A 17,307-nucleotide genomic window follows, 5' to 3' on the forward strand; every position below is an offset into this window, starting at 1 on the left:
CCCAGGTGTAAGTCTAATTTCAAGGTGGCCCCAACTTCTCCGTTAAAAACCTTTGTTTTCAACAGGTGAGGCTTACCTCTTTCAGGTTATCCAAGGATTGTTCTATTAGCAATTTAACAGGACGCTCCTTGGCGGCGTCTACCAAAGTGGACGAAGGTGAGTGGCACTGCCTTAAACACATAACTTTGACAAAAGAATCTTTTTCCAGAACAACCCCACTCCCAATTACCCCTTCTGAGATGACCAGTCTCTCTTTGTCTTCTTGTCCTTCTTCTCTATTGAAGATGGCCCAGAGGAAGGTGAACACTATCACTTCACAAAGATGAAGGAGGGGACGGGGAACGGACTAGTCATATTCTCCCGCGGAAATTCTACTTTACACCCAAGGTTTTTTCTGCCCGAAGCAGACCAGGATGCATGCCCCCTGGGTTCCGGCCTTCCTTTCCCGAATCACTCGTATTCATCAGGAAGAAGAACCGGAGGGGGAGACCTTTCTTGATCAAATAGATCATTTAGGGTATGTATGCGACTATTGGCAATGCGTGATCCCGGAAATGAAAGTTGGTCTACGAGCTTGACCATTCTTCCTTCATATGGAAAACACATTATTCAAAAGAGTGAGGAGACTATTGCTTCCATGCAATATATGTAGTCTCATCCAAGGAGTAGGTTATAATCCAAGGGTCCTTGGACGACCATCAAATTCATCTTGATAGCCTTCCCTTTCAATGTAATAGGCACACTAGGTAGAATCCCTAATGGTCGACTGGTTCCCCTGTCAAAACCTGAGAGATTTCTTCTCTCAGGCAAAAGCGTTGGGCAACCCAGTGCTTTCCAAGCAATAGAGGACAGGATACTCACAGATGCCCCTTCATCAATGATAGTTCCAGCCATCACCATTTTGTATATTTGGACTATAATTCTAAATGGGATACTGGCTGGTAACCGAGGTCTGCCTAGTTGGTTCCAATCAAAGGACACAACCAGGTTGCTTGGTGGTGGGACCGAATATACGGCCGGATATGATCCTGACGAGGCTCCTTTCTGCGATAAAGGAGTGGGCCCATTGCCCTGACGTTCATCAGAATAGGTGTTGATGAAAAGAATATGGACGGTGTCATCCTTACTCTCTTCTGTGAGGGTGTTAGCTGAAGATGAATCCTCAGTGACAGGGGTGTTTGAAGACGAAACTTCTGAAGGGAGAACCGGGTCAACTGCCGTTTCGACCTTTGGACTTTCGTCCGGTCCGGATTCAGTAGGTTCATTTTCAGTGACTGACACATCAGCTGGCCCTATGAGCGGGGCAGCTGTATTTTCGACCAGCGAAGGACTTGGCGCGAGTTTTTGATATCCAGGAGGAAGTAGCAACGGTGCAACCGGTTGATCTTCCAAAACTCTCTTGGCTTCGTCTAAAAAGGGACAACGGCGGAGGGTGTGATTGCCTTCACACAATTCGCAGGAGGATGTCCATCCTCTTCGTCGTCTAGAACCTTCACGTTCGCTGGTCGACGGTAAGCATTCAACCTGACTGTCAGAGGTTGACGCTTCCGAACTGTGCAAGCGAGGGGACCAGTCCCTTAGTATCCGGGGAATACTGGGACAATCACTGTGGAAGTGGTTCCCTCTACATATGACACATGGCGACTTGGGCCCGGTCTGTGCTGTGTGTGGATTTCCGTTAGATATCTTTTGCTTGCCCCCAGCCGCCTTTGGCTCCTTCTGCTTCTTTTCTTTCTTCTTCTTTTCCTTCTTCTTTTCTATGGGAGCTCCGCCTTCGGCGGCTTGTCCCTTCGAAGAGGAAGGATCGGAGGAAGATCCATAAGAAGCGGAGGGCTGGGGGATAGCGCTAGACTGATCTAACTGTTGACTCGACTGTTCAGGAACCGTGGTGTTCTGAACTACAGCAGTTGAGAATAGCCAAACTGGCAGGCCGATTGTCAGTCCTAGAAGCGACAATGTGGCCATGTGGGGCGCACCAACTTCTCCCCAAGAGGAGAAAGGGCTAGGGGTCCCCCCCTGTGGGATCCCTTGGTTGGTGTGTTCCATGTTCTCAACTTTAAAGATCAACGTAGGAATCAAGGGTAATTATGTTCCGTTTAAGATGAATTTTATATGACAACGCTTTAGACACAACTTGCTTTTTCAATTTTTAAGAGTCGAGAAAAAGCTAAAGATGACTCTAGTCTCCTTCGATGTATTAACGAGCCTGAAGTGACAAATGCTCGGATGGACTTTTTCAATTATAGAGTTTGGAAAAGGCCAAAAGAAACTACTCTGGAGTTCTAGGCAGAGGGTGTGCCAAACCTTTCGCGAAACCACAGAATACGTTTTACGGTACGAGTGGTCGATCTTCGTGAATGCTGTGTTCACTGCATCGCGATCAGTAGGGCGGCAGACACGGTTTCCTATGGATAAAGGCTTTGTTCCTATAGGGGTCCCCCAATATACGCGACGGTACGCAGGGGCACAAATCCGTATTAGCGCTCTCGTCCCTCAGGAGGAATCACCCACCTTCGTAGAGATCGATAGTCACTATGTTTAACGACGCCGGTTCACGTCTCTACCTAGACCTCTACTGTGTGTCGTTAAGTTTCAAAGCGTTTTTAGATAAATTCAGTTCTTTTTAGGTTGATCTTGCTTAGCAGTTTGCCTTTAAGGATCACCACGTGATGTATTATACAACTCCTAAATGCAGTCTAAGAATGATAAGCAAGCTTTATTCGATTCTTTCAACTTTATGAAAATCCTAACTACTGAAGGAAAAGAAAGACATCATCTTTTCAAACAGATCATGGAGCACACACTAATGCACTTTTCCTAAATCGACATGCAAACTGTCTATATGCACATGCACAATGCAAGTATTTCTTTTCTTCTCTCTTAATGTTGGTGTATGACAAAAAGAAAGCTGTTGTACGATTTCGAATTCAATTTCAAGCGAACATAAACAAGTATTTGTCCAATAATCAAAAGAACACCTTAAGATCTACTTGTTTTTACACAAGAAATACTGAAATTCGAACCAGATAACGAAAGCAAATGTTCAAGCAGCTATGAACAGCAATAAACTAGCTCTTAGAATCACTACGACACTTTCTTTAAGGCCTAGATCCAAGAGGTCACAGCTATACTAGTTTACTTTCGCTACGGGAAACTGTGAATGAAAACAAGAAATACAATAAGAACAATCACGGTTTCAACATACAACTGAGGCGGAATGAGGGCAAAGAAAGGTGGTTTCAGCTGGGTATACAGGTTGACAGCAGGCTGCAAAAACTATATTGAAAACTGGGCAACAGACAGTGAGGAACCCCAGTTGCACAAGGCAAAACTGGATCAGCGCAGGTGCTGCACTGTCAATCTGACATGCAGCGCAGGTAGCCCCTTCGGGACCTGCGTTGCAGCGCAGGTAGCCTTTGCTACAGCTGCACTGATGAGACAGCTCTCGTCTCGTTCAGATTCCGGGTCACAGTTTGCTCAAAAATCAACAGTTTTTGATGAAATCAGAAGCTATCAGTCAAGTATACTCTAGGGGATGATGAGGGAAGGTAAATACTATCACAAAGAGCTTAGAAGAGTCCTTGTGGATCAGCTCTTCAAATCATGAACATGCCCAGCACTGGGCTAGAGCAGCTGCCCTCTACTTTGCACTCGAAGGATTCGAATGCAGTTCGATTCGGTGCTCCCTTTGTTCAAGATAAGAATAGCAAGAATACACAAGCTACCAACAAGACACACTCCCCAGTGGAGTCGCCAGTCTGTTGTGGGGGAAAGTATCCAACTCGGAATGACCCTAACCCACTCTAAGGGTGACAGTTTCCTTAGCAACAGCTGAAAGCAAAGCAATCTAAAGTTTCTTCTTTATAGCATGCAAGAGATAAAAGGAAGAGATCCACTTACCGATGTCTTGCGCAAATGGTCGATCCAATCTCCTTTGTTTGCCGCTTGCTCCCAGCTCCAAGTCTTTTCACGGGCCCAGCTACACGAGATCCTGCAAATAAGACAAGAAAAGGAAACTACAAGAAGCATGCATGTATAATCGATTCAAGGATTAGCATAAATCAAAGACGCAAATGAAACAAACCATCATTGAAACACATGCGAATAGAAGAACCTCAAATGCTTTATTAATATATGGAAGTAAGGTTCAGGCGGTGATACAACCATGAGAGGTCCAATCCAGCATCACCTTCCCGACGGAGAGAAATCTCTTCTTCACCTCCCTCAAGCAATCACCCAATGCTCACAACTGCAAACCAACAGCGATTCTTTGCTCTGAATTCCGGCCTCCAGATCCCATGGGATGAGATCCTTATATAGAATTCTGAAGTGAAGATAAGTCAGCTGTATGTGTGACTTGTTGTCCTCTTCAACCCCAGTTGTATCTTCAGTCCTTGAGTCCACTCGGAGTTTCTATCTTCCACTTGGAGTTTTAGAACCTCTTAACTCATTACTTAGGCGAATCTTCTGATCCAAGTGTCAATTTGGAAGCTTCCAGGGCACTGGCACTGTGAGAAAAGATTCCTCCACATGTCAAGGTACGCCCAGCGCAGGTAGGCTTTGTTCTACCTGCTATGCAACGCAGGTGGGCTTTGTTGCACCTGCTATGCAGCGCAGGTACACCACAGGGCTTTTGACATGATCCAGAACTGACCTGTTTTTGAGTGTTTTTCAGTGGAGAACTGATCTGTAGTGCTGTGGTTTGCTGACCTTGTTCTTCTAAGGGTAAGAACAACATGTTTAGGGACTTTGGATCCCTTGGATTATTGACTTTTCATGCTCCCTGCTGTAAGGCACAAAAATGTCTATAACAACATGAAAATCAATTTATAAAGTTGAGCATGGGAATTCCCGCCTCAGCTAGATCATGAAAATAATATGAAGATAATGTATTGTATTTTATTTTATACATGTCACCTTCCAGTTCAAAAAACCTTGGATCCTCATGATAAAGCATTTCACTCAACATCAGAAGATTTACGACCTCATGCTTTAGGGGGCAACTGTTATAGATATATTTGGGCGATGCAACCCCAATCAAATATGTCCATAAACCAAGGGCTCTTAAACCCCTAAAAGTGTTGTTTCACACCCTAAAGGATCATGGTCAAGTGATTACATCATTTCGCAGAAGTTCCACTTGAAAAACCACTCAAAACTGGCCAAAACTGGACCATACAAACTGCTCCATGCTAAGGGTGTGATGCATACTAGCCGTTACACTGGCCATGTGTGATGCATACTGAAAGAACCCTCTATGGGGTGCGATGTGCGAGAGTAGACAAATGGTAGAGAAATTTTGCTAAGTGGAAACCCAGAGAATCTTCTAGAAACTTCTCATATGAAACTTGCCTCTCTGAATTCATCCAAGGATGAGTAAGAGATCATGAAATCTCCAAGCGGAACCAACAACTATCAGCGAAATGACACTAATCAAAAACCCAGAATCTGACTCACCCCTCTACAAATATCTATAAATGGATCCCTCATCTGAGAGATCCAGAGCCTGGAATTTTGTAATTTGTAAGGAAGTGCTGTTGGTTTCTCTTTGAGACATTGTATTGTTGGGTGATCTTGCTTTTCATGAGGTGAAGAGGGCTTTCATGCTAGGAGGATGATGCTGGATTAGACAGCTGGGTTGTAATCCTCTCTTCTACTATCAATAAAGTTATTTGAGTTTTCCTCCATATAATTGTGTATTTATGAATCTTGCTATTTGTGAATGCAATTGTATGGTTAATTTATTTCTGATTCTGCATTGTTTATGGTATTATACATCTCTATGCTTTGATGATGTTTTGCTGCTTTGCCTCTATAGATATTCTCTAAAGTGGGTCAAGTAGGAAAGGAGTGGCAATCTCTATCAAGGGAGAGAGGAAACAAGTAAGGAGCCAAGCAAAAGATTTAGGTTGGTGCTCTCTGCTTCTCTCTTATCTATCATACATAAAGGAAATCACAAGTTACTTTGAATTGTTTGTTTCTAAGATAGCTACCCATCTTAGTGGGACTAGTAGATAGAAAAAACACTAGTTTTCCCGGAAATAATTTCCTATGTAACAAATTCAAACCAACAAAGTTGAGATGTCCAAATCTCAAGTGCCATAACCAATTTTCATCTTTCACCTCTACTTGAAAGTTTACTTGTGTGACAGCTGCCCCTTTTCTTCCATTTTCTTGTGAGTTCATAGATAGTTGTGCATGTGCAACTTCTTTCTGCAAATCTGATATTATTTTCAGGGGAAACATTCTATTGTCTGTCATCTAAACCTTTGCAATCAACTATCTGCTTGGACGCCTATCCAAAATTGTGCACACATCATTTTTTAAGAAGACATTGTAGCCTTTCTGCATGAGTTGTCCAACGCTCATGAGATTATGTTTCGGACCGAGGACAAAGTAAACATCAAATATGTATTTCTTCTCCCCCTTCCTTGTTAGGATATTAACTCTTCCTTTTCCCATGACAAAGACTTTGTTATCAATCCCTAATGTCACTTCAGATTTCACACTTTCATCTAGATCAGAAAACATTTCTATGTTCCCTGACATGTGTTTGCTACACCCTGAATCTAGATACCATATCACTCTGTTTTTCTTGTGCTACATTACAAGCTAAAAACATGCTATCATGGCTTTGATTTTCTCTTGTGAAATTTACACTTGGTTTGTTACTAATGTCATATTGCTTCTTTCTACATTCATTTGCATAATAACCATACTTCTTACAGTAATGACATTGAACTTGAGATTTATCATTCCTTTGAACTTGTGCTTGATATTGGCTTGGGCCTTAACTTGGATTTTGATTGTTGCCTCTTCCATTTGAGCTTGAAGGGTTGTTTCTTCCACCTTTGTGTGGGCTTATTCCTCTTCCTCTAGCATATGATCTTCCTCTGCCTCGACCTTGACCAAATGATACTTGTGTCTTGAAGGCATGCTCCAATGAGGAGCTTGGTGCTCTATTCAGTCTATGTTCATGAGAAATTACTCTTGAATAAATTAGTGTTGCGGGGGAGCATTACTCTTTGAATAAAATGACAAGTTCTTGGACTGACAATGGGGTGTCCATTATATCTGATGGATGGACAAATGTAAAAGGCAAGCCATTGATAAGTGTTCTTGCTGTTCCCGAAGTGTCCCATTTTTCTAGCTGCACATGATTACTCAGACAAGTTCAAGACCGCTATCAACATTGCAGAAGCATTGCTTGAAACAATTGAGCGTATTGGCCCATACAATGTCATCCAAGTCATCACTGATAATGCTCCTAATTGTAAGGCAGCGGGAGCAATTATTGAGGATAGATACCCGAACATATTTTGGTCTGGATGTTTGGTTCACACATTGAACCTTCTGTTGCATGATATTGTCAAAAACAAAAATGAACAATACCAATGGATTGGGGATTTGTACAAGAGAGAACAAAAATGATAAAATTTATTACAAATCATAGCAATACCCATGGCCTTTTCCGCAGTCACTCGAGATTGGAGTTGCTGAAGATTGCGAGGACTAGATTTGTAGCTATTACCTCACCTTCAGGCGCCTTTTGAAGGTAAGAGAGGGTTTAGCTAGCATGGTATCAAGTCCAAATTGGCAGGTGTTAAAGGAAAGGGCTACAAATGTAGCTGACATTGCAGGTTTTGATACGGTGGAGGAGGCCGCTCTTGATGGGCATTTTGGACAGCTGTGAGACAGGTATTGGATTTCACCAAGCCAATTTATAACATGATTCGGTTTGCAGATACAGACAAACCGGTGATTGCGAGGTGTATGAGCAAATGGATACCATGTTGGGGGAAATAAAAGACATTGTTAATAACAGAGATCCCGACTTGTACAATCTGATTCACGATTGTGTGTGTGAACGGTGGAAAAAGCTTAACCTTCCACTACATTGCTTGGCGTATATCCTTACGCCAAAATACTACTCAGATTCTTGGTTGGGCAAACCTGCAGCAAGGGTGGTTAGGACCAAACCCCATTTAGATCGAGAGGTAACTAAAGGATATCTGGATGCATTAGAAAAGTTGGTGCCTGACAGGGAGGAATGTGCAGTTGTGCGCCTTGAAATAGGCAGATACTTCACTGCAGTGGTTTGTATGGTAACTTCCATGCAATGGACGACAAAGATAAATTTGATTCTCTCACATGGTGGGAAACATATGGCGGCGACGGACTTTTGCGAAAATTGGCATTGAAAGTTCTTGCACAGGTTGTAAATTCTTCTTCTGCAGAGAGGTGTTGGAGCACCTACAGTTATATACATAATGTGAAAAGAAACAGGCTCAACGAAAACGAGCAGAAAGCTTGGTTTATGTGCACTACAATTTGAGGTTGTTGAGCCATTACTGTGATCGGGCCAATGAAGATCCCACAATAAAATTTGGGACAGTCACCCTGAGGACGACAATTTAGAGATGGCATTGTACATATGGAAGAACTAGAAGATGACTTGTACGGGATGAAGCTGAAGCAGCTGCAGCAGCCATGCCACCTCCACCTCCACCATCCAGTAGCATTCTCGGGCCCGAGTCTTGTTCCATTGCTGTCGCCACTCCATCGACACCCTCGCATGGAGGCTCGAGTTCTGGTCGTCGGTCTGGGAGGGAGACTCCTAGAAGACCGCCAAGACCTACTTATACTCCTGGAGACTCTCGTGGCAAGGGCCACTTGTAGATTTACAGTTTACTTGTCTTTTTAGTTTCTATTAGACTTGTCACTTTAGTTTTCATAACTGTTCAGTGTTGAGTTTTGAGTCCTTGACTCTTGACTCTTGACTCTTTCATATCATTATGACATTATGATATTTTTTGTAAACATTATATCACTGTGACAATGAAAATTTGAAGTTTGAAGTTGGGCCTTGGCAATTATAACTCATTGGTAATGATTGTGAATTATGAATATGATGCTTTGTGAAAGACTAAAGTTGTTTCATTTCATCTCATTATTCATGTTTCATTTTATAAATTTTTAACATTTCATATCATGTTAACAGTTAGAAGTTAGGACTTAGAAATATCTTCGATATTACTTCTTGTAATGGTTAAACTTGGCTTACAAGTACAACTTGTTACTTTGGTGATCAATGATGATAAATGTTATTGAATTGAATGTTATTTTAATTTATTATTTTACTAAGGTTGATGACGATTATAATTTCTAGATGATTGATGTGAATGGTTCAATGATCAATTTATGTTTTTTTAAGTTTTTTATGTCTATTTCATCATTCTACATGTTTTTGTTGACATATATGTATCAAAAATTAAAAAATATAAAAAATATATTATTTTTGAAAAATCTCCACCTCCCAAACCGGGAGCTTTTGAAAAGCATTACTCATTTAGTGCTTCAATGTCTGTTCCCAAGTAATTTTTTTAATACGATCCCTTAGAATTACTTGAAAATTTTTGCTCATTTATACCCTGTTGTTATCAAGTAGTCAAATCCAATCTATTATTTCACAAGTTTCTTTTAATTATGGTATTCTCTTCTCTGATATAATCTATTAGAAAGCATCAGATTCCTATCAAGAATTTTCCAAAAGAAAATTCCGAGAATACCAATGATCACAACCTATGGAGATAACAGGCCACTGAGATAACAGGTTCCAATCTAAAGTGTTGCAGGCAGAAAGTTTGGAGCAAGTCATAAAAGAAGAGGCAATGGGAAGATGACAATGGACATAGGTGGTGCACTTCAATGGCCTTCGTTCCCTCCTTTTTTATTTCCCTTCTCGCCTTTTTTATTGGGGCTGTCCTTTGATTCACTTTCGATCATTTTCTTTTGACAAATAAGGGATTTTCTTATCGTAAATTCTTATGAAGCAGTAAAAATATGGTATCTTTCTAAGTTTAGACAGCTTCTGTGATCCATAAGGTTTAGAAGATAATTTTTTTTCCAAAAATCCACATCTAATATTTTTTTGAGCTAAAGTTTAGAATTTTTTTACTGTAGTTTATTATTAGGACCAAGATTGTATTTTTCCATTTTTATTAACTGAACAAATTGAATGGGGGAGAAAAACACTATTTCTGCAAGCCATGCATTCAGTTATCTGCTGAAATTGAGTTTAAGATTATTTCTTCTTGGAAAGAAGAAAATTTGTAATATTTTTGATGCACGACTGTGCATGACAACCCACCCGTTTGACTGTGGTGAATGCTCAATTCTTGTGTGATTATATTGCAAAACAAATTAAAACTTCTATTGATTTTCAGGGTGTCTATATTATCAAGGTTTGTCGTCGAAAAATATCATGGGTTAAAGAATGATTTCGATGCACTATTATGGTGATTCGTAAAGGCGATGGCGGTTAGTTGAGAAAATGGCAAATTTCCTTTCAACTATTTGTCTTCTTAGCATATCGAGTGTCAACTAATATGATATTTTTAAATGATTTTGATTAGAATTAAAAATTTGTTAAGTAAATTTTTTTTAACAAATTTTTTGGGTTTTTTTTTTTCCTTTATTTATGGCAGTAATTAAATCACAAAATTTCATAAAATAATAATTTAAATGTCTTAAAAAAAATTTGTGTTAAATTCATAAAGAGGTCAATCAATCTTAGGTAGAAGATCAAAAGTATCTATCTTTTTTAACTAGGTCAAAGAAGAAAATTAATATAGCCAAGATTAGAACAAACTCTCGCTCCAAAGTGAAACCGGTAGTTGGTAAGTTTCTAAAATATGGCCAAGATTAGAAGAAACTCTCATGACACTCATAGTCAAAATGGTAGTTGGCCAGTTTCTAAAACACCATGGATGGAAAGGTAGTTCATAAAACATGACAGATGGAAAGGATCTGCCATCTATGTGAGAATATGAACATCTATTATGAAAATCACTTACTCTTAGAGTTCACTAATTTGAGTTTCATAATCTTTGTTGCAATAATAACCTTCCTAGCCTTTTAAGATGTCAAAATTAGGAGGCTTCTCTCCAAGCTTTTTGAACATAGGAATAAAATCTTAAATCAAACTAAATAATTAGTTTCTTTAGGTCTTATAGACCAAAGTTTGGTGTGATGTTAACCACCACCATCGTCATCATCATCATATATAATAAATAACTAATTTAAAAACACAAATCAACATTAAACAACAATTTTTTCATTTGACCATAATTTCTTTTATGGAATAGGCTAACTTCCCAAAAAAATTAACACTTAAACCTTACTCCATAATTCACAATATAAATATATCATTTTTGTAACATTGGAATCTTTTATGACGAGAGATATTTTGATAATTTCCAATCCTCACATTGGAAATTTTCTTGTAAAACTATAATGTGGTTCATAGGGAGATGCAATAGTTGCATTATCCAATGAACTTACAATAAATGCTATTATTACTAGTGGAAATTAAACCACCCTAATTGAAGTGGAAATTAAACCACCCTAGGTCTTTCTTAACTCTCGATCTACCAAGCTAGAGGACCAAATCTCTTTTCGCTCTAAAAGAGGTTTGCATATCAAAATATTTGATCCCTAATCTTTTTTTGTAAGCGTAGTTTACGGAAATAAAGGAGGTTACATCCATATGTCTTAGAGTTAGGTCGCCTCAACCTCATTAGTGGGAAACTAGGTCTCTTTCCCACCTAACCATAAAATATGTCATCCATAAGCAAAAAATAAAATGTATTTCGAGCCATGTTATATAAACCTCGAGTTTTTATACTTCCTATTTTTTAAATATCTATAAACATAAATCATAATAAGTCTAAAACTATAGGACTAAAGCATTCACAATGTAAAACCATGGGTGCAATATCACTACTCATCATCATCTCTTCACGAGAGCAAGATCCTTCACAGTGGAACCTGCTAGCTACATGTGGGGTTTGTGAGGGATGTGCACCACAATTTGGCTTAGCTGACCACTCTATTGTTGCAGTTGAAACTAAATTTTTTTCAATTCTTTGGTGTAATCTGATTTCCCTCGATGGGCTACATGCATGTCACCAGGAAATTATTCTAGAGTTTTCGCTAGAATTATCTTCATCATCCATAATAAGCACACTATATCCTTGTATTGGGTCACTCTTCCATGAGTATGGCTAGCGCTTGCCACTCATGCATGTCCAAATCAAAGTCTTCCATAGTCTAACAGATTTCATCTTCCCATTCTACAATCAACTACCTAACCGAGTTGGAGCTACTCGCATGGTAAGCTTGGGCCACTTCTTCAATTATAGGCGAGGCCATGGCCATCTTGCGCCCTTGCCCATAAAAAATTTAAATTTAAAAAAATTACATCCAGCATTTAATTCCTACACATCTCCCCTACATTATATCTTGGCCCAATTATTGTTTTTAAGTTTTATTATAACAAAAAATTATTATCCTTATTTTATCTATCAAGTGGGAACAAACAATTAAATATAAAATTTGTTAAAACATGAAGGCTTAAAAATAAACCAACTTAGATCCATCTTAACTAGGAATCTACCAAGCACCTACATGGATCAAATCCCTGCTTGATAGATTGATAGTTATGAATCGAGACTAGTCTACAAAAACACCCACCTTTAAGCACAATGGCTTCACATTGCTGACGAATATCTTTCCATGTTCATTCATAAAGGCGTTTTAAAATTCTAAAAGTTAGAGCCAATATATTATGGGTATTTTAAGGGGCTAAGGGAAATGGGATGGGTGGGGGCATATATGAATGGGGATTTATAAGTGCTTAGGAATTTATAAAAATGGGTGTTTCATGAAATTTAGTCATATACATTAAAAATGGGTGTTATTGTTTTTAGAAAGATCAATTTTAGAAGGATTTTATCAATATCTAGTGAGATTATAGATATTATTTATTATTCCATGAACACCTATGCTATGGCTCATGTGTGGCGACCCTAAGCTAGTAGTTTATTTTCAAAATCAAACTTACTTGATTCTTGTCATGTAAATTTTCCAAGACTAAAGATGCTCATGCATCAAACACATTTGGTTAGAAAACATGATTTTCAATCTCACGTAGATGTAATTAGTGAATATATGGATGATATATACCTCTTGTTCAAGTTCCAATAAACAAGGATTCTCTAATCTTTGATCCCACCTCTAAGGATGTTTTGTTCCAAAAAATGTTCATTTTGATGAAGACAACAATGTAGGATCCTCTTCCCCTCCCTCCTCATATTTAACTATTGATAATGGTTCTAATAATTATGATGATTTTTTAGATATTTTTGATGGTGAAGAGGTTGTTATACTTCCTCCAAACAAAATCTCGAATCTCACAGTGGACGTGAGATAATGAGACATGATACCCATTATTTTACACCCTAACCTATGCTCCTAGGAATTTACAAGTATTTACAATGCAAATTATTTTATTTACAATAGAAAGAAAATATAAATGAAAACTAAAACTAATAAATACAAAAGTGCTATAAATATTGACAAAAATAAATAGGTAAAAGTTATAAAGAGTGATATCAACAAAATAAAACATATCAACAAATTAATTAGCAAATTAAAGCCGTATGACTTCAAACCGTTGTAGAGCTTGAGTTGTGATTAATTTATGTATATTAAGAGAGAAAAAATGAAGAAATAAAAGTTAAAATTCCATAAGAAATATGCACAAAAATAGGATAAAAAATATGGGTGATTTTATTAAAGATATTATAGTACAACAAATTCCAAAAAGCATGTTTCTGTGAAGATTCCTCACAAAATAAAATTATGAAATATTTGCAATATAGAGTGAGTCATATACAAATATTTTGGAAAGTATTTGATGAAAACAACTTCAAAACCCTTCAAGTAAATATGACTAAACTTCAAACACCCTCTTTCTCTGCAAACCTTATGGATAATAGTGTAGTTTAAAGAAAAACTAGACCTACTAATAAGAAAATAAACTACAGAAAATGCGAGTTACCTATTGTAGCTCATTTTTCACTAAGTTTTAAATTGTGAAAAAACAAAAGAAAATTATATATTTCGAAAAAAATGTAGAGTAAGTGTTAAGGTTTTGATTTAATAAAGGGTGGATTAGCGTTAAAATTTAGCATGATGCATCATTAATACAAAGCCTTTGGTGGGGCCCTATTGGAGTTTTAGAAAAAAAATTACAAAAGTTAAAGGAGAGGCTAGTTCATCAATTGTACTTGATTGTCGTGTCAAGACCCTCCGATGGTTCCAACCTGACACCATAAACAACTCGGTGATTATGTCTTCACGTGCCACCGTAGAGTAGTCAACAATAAATGGGTTGACTATCAATCAACGGTTCAGATCATTTGCAAGATCACTACAAGCGGGCTTCACCTATCATAGTAAGTGCCCCCTTAACCCTGCAGCAAGTGAGTACGACCTCACAAGCTCATTCACCATGTAGTCGCCATGTCATCACATCATCATGTCTTCTCCGCCATGTCATCCATTATGTACATGTCACTTCACCATTTAAACCTGTTTTCCCTCCCATTTTATGTTTTCCCATAAACTTCGTTTCAGCCTAATTTTCACATTGTCATTTTTAATTCCGAGTGTCCATAACACATTGCAGTCACTGTCCCACTTAAATTCGAAGTCTCTAACACCAACCATTGATAACCAGGTATTTATACATTATTTTCAACTCTTTACATATTCAACATGACAAAGAAAACTCCTCTATCGGGTTCTTCCACCCATGTTCCTTTCATGGACACTGAGAGGGATGTGTTTGATCCTATTTTCTCGTTGAATTTAATGGAATTTCACAAGCACATTTTAGTCAATCGAAAGGAGTCTATTATGTATGTTGCAGTTGTAAAATTTGGTCCTTTTGCTGCTATAATTCCCCAAATTTATATCTTCCCTCAGTTCATCTAATGGTTGGTCTCTACTCTTTACCCTCTCAGGTGTTTTTTGATGAACACTTTAGGTGAAAACATCTTTCAGATATCTTCTCTTTTAGTTAAACAAGCATTGGTTTTTCTAACTTCAAACCTTTCACCCAATTTTTAGAATAAACCTTGTTGTCATCATTTCAAAATTTCTGTGGGAAGGATTATGCCAAGATGACCTTCTTTTTATTGCCTACAGGACCACAATTTCCTATGGATCCCACTCAACTTTATCTTGAAACGTTTTTTGAAGATGTGAGACCAGTTTTCCAAAATTGCTAAAGTTTTGGGAAGGGAAGACACAACTTTCATTGACCGAGATATTTTAGGGATGTTTAATTTAATTCTACAACCTAAGGTTGTACTTGATATCCCTACTTATTGGGGAAAACTAGTCAATTCTCAGTTGTTAGACCTAGCTCTTACTGGTTGTTTCAGATTCCCATCACTAGTAACTTATATTTTCCTATACACTCATGTGGAGAGTTTCATGCATTTGGGTCTAATTATAATGTATGTACACAAAAATAGGAAATCAGTAGTGAATTGGACATGAGAATTCATGTCAATTATGAAGGTTTTACATACTTTACTACTTATTTCATGTCAATTTCTTACTCCATTGTAAATATTTCTCCTCCACCTTATATTTTTCAAAAATTCCAATCTCTTCTAGAGGTTAGTGACACTTTCAAAGTGGGTGATTGGCTCATTTTGAAGACTATGTTAAGATTAGACTGTATGGAGCAGAGGTTTCCCCTTATAGACTTTCCATATTTGTACCTATCAGATTATTTTCTTTAGAATTCATTAGATAAAGTTTAAATGTTGATCAGGTCGATTTTGTACTAGCAAAGAACGGACATTTATTCAAATTTCCAAAACTACTGGGCCTTTTATTGTGAACAATAAATAGACCATGGAAGGAAAAGAGAAGATTCTTGGAGATATGTAGTTGCAATAGGGTGAGAAATGGTCATATGATCCTCACCATATCATTTCTAAAATAAGAGTGGAAAATTCATATGCTCCCTATATACATGAATCTTGACCAGATGTGGAAAAATTGGCAAATGGTGGTAAGACAAGAGCACGTTGAGGGATAGAGATTGAAACCCCATATCCTGAAGAGATGGGTCTAAAAAGAGGCAGTGAAGAAATAATTGATTTGGAGGGTGAAACCAATCAAGGCTAAAAAAATTCCAAGGTTGTCTAAAATAGAAAGAGAACTTGAATCGCTCATTGGGAGCTACTTAGATGCAATAGCCTTTTAGTTGCAATTGGGAGAAGTAACTTGTAAACCTTCCTCCCATGTGTCTGAAAAAACTTCTCAATGTGTTGTTCCTGTTATAAAACAATTGTACAGTCAAATTGAAGAAAGAAATAAGAGGATAAAGAAAAAACATAGAATTTGAGCATGAAGCACAATCAATTTCTAAATATCACACTAGACTATTATCTTCCACGGATCTTGAAAGAAGTCAATTGAAGTTATGTTTTTCTCATCCTTATAATTTGGTTGTTTCATCATCATCAGGTTTTAACACTATCAACTTGACCGTGAATGCAAGAGAAATTCCATTTCCTCACAAGATTAATTTTCACAAGAAAAATGGAGAATTAATTTACAGTGATTTAAGAAAAACAACCCTCGCTGCTAGTAAGGTAGAAGCTTTACTAGGAAAAGTTGTAAATCAACTAAAATTGGACAGGGAAAATTGTAGAGCCATATTCACCGAGAATGAAGAATTGAAGAAGTTCATTGTCAAAATTGGTGTAAATCCGAAAGACATAATTGTTTTACAATAAATATTGCAAGGGGTAGAGACTACAATTTAGGTGTTGAGGAAAAAGTTGAAAATTACCTTTTGTGTAGCATGTCATGGCCCCAAAGGTAGCTCCAGTGGAGAAAGAAAAAGAGATTTTATCAAATGAACTTTTGCAAAGAAACGATGAAATAGTTCCCTCAAGGAGATGAATTCTAGCTTGCAACATAAGCTAGATACATATGTCTGTACTATTTTAATATAATCTGATTCTCATGAACCAACAAAGAAACTAACCAAAGTAATGACTGCATTAAAGATATCAGATGATTATATGAAGAAGATGCAAAGAAACTTGGATGATACAAATAATATTTGAAGATAACAGAAAGGGAGTTGGCCATGGCCAAAGACATTGCCTCAAAATTTGAAAATGACTACCAAATTGCTTCTCATGAGATTAATGAATTAAAGAAGAAACTAAAAGGGAATATGTCCCTCATTTAAATGAGGTAAATTATTTGGAACAATATTATTAATACAGTGACAAACATTTAGGAATTTATGTCAATTGTAGGAGATGAGAAATCCATTGTTAGAGATTTAGAGAGCACCATTACTGTTAGTAAATAGAAGAGCCAACAATGTGCACAATTTTCCAAGAAGATAATTGATTTCCTTAATTC

This window comes from Pinus tabuliformis, chromosome 6 (assembly GCF_031772625.1).
Source record: "Pinus tabuliformis cultivar Carrire ecotype Pingquan chromosome 6, CPIR1, whole genome shotgun sequence".
Classification (NCBI taxonomy): Eukaryota; Viridiplantae; Streptophyta; class Pinopsida; order Pinales; family Pinaceae; genus Pinus; species Pinus tabuliformis.